This window comes from Pteropus vampyrus, unplaced genomic scaffold (genome assembly GCF_000151845.1).
Source record: "Pteropus vampyrus isolate Shadow unplaced genomic scaffold, Pvam_2.0 Scaffold27, whole genome shotgun sequence".
In the NCBI taxonomy this organism is placed as follows: domain Eukaryota; kingdom Metazoa; phylum Chordata; class Mammalia; order Chiroptera; family Pteropodidae; genus Pteropus; species Pteropus vampyrus.
The window spans coordinates 365,556-366,634 of NW_011888808.1; positions in this window are offsets into that span (position 1 = coordinate 365,556).

Genomic DNA, 1,079 nt, shown 5'->3' on the forward strand with positions numbered 1-1,079 from the left:
GAATGTTTGCATTTCCCCCAAAACTCATTTGTTAGCTATCCTAACCCCCAATGTGATGGTATTAGGAGGTGGGGTCTTGGGGAGGGGATTAGGTCATGAGGGTAGAAGCCTCATGAACACAATTGGTGCTCTCATAAAAGAGACCCCACAGAGCTCCCTCACACCCTTTCATCATGTGAGGACACAGAGAGAAGGTGCCCATCTATGAACCAGGAAGCAGGCCCTCAGCAGACACTGAATCTGCCGATGCCTTGACTTTGGACTTCCCAGCCTCCAAAACTGTGAAAAATAAATGTTTGTTGTTTAGGCACCCAGCCTGTGGTATTTTGGTATAGCAGCCCAAATGGACTAAGATCGTATAGTAACATTAGCATCACAACGATGCCCTTAGAATAGATCTCAAGTGGTATCATGCTGAGTAAATGTTCATCGAATTTTGTCAATGAATAAACAGAGTTCCTTTTCCTTATTAACTAAGAACCATTTGTCCTACTCGTCGGCTAACTGCACTCTGACATTGTCTCACTCACCACCAGAGATTCCGAAGTGAGGAGCAGGGTAGGATGGGAAGGCAGCAATTTAACTGTATCTGGACAAATAAGCTACTGAGCATTGACTATGTGGGGAGGTCATATCTCTTTATGTGCATTATCTCCTATCGCTCACATAAGAACCTACGCGATACCCGCCACCAAGTTTCCAGTTTTACGGATGAGACTAGGCAGTGTACCCAAGGTCATGGCATCTGAAAATCAGAACTCAGACTGGGACCCACGTCCAGTGGACTCCAGAGCTTAGTCATTATTCCTCATTCTCTGCTGTGTTGGCAGAAGGGAAGGGTCCCCACACTCTGGTCAGAGACACTTGGTCTTAATGTGGTTCCCCAGTCATCTGTCTTTCCTTTCTCAGCCCAAGGTTGCGCAGCTGCTAAGTAAGTGGTGGGATCAAATGTCACTTGCGACTTCCCATGAGTACGGGCTCCATGTTCCATACCACGGTGGTCATTCTGCGACGCAGTAAGGTGCTCCTTTCCCCGCCCCTCTTCTCTCTCAAAATTTAAACATAAAGAGAGAAACATC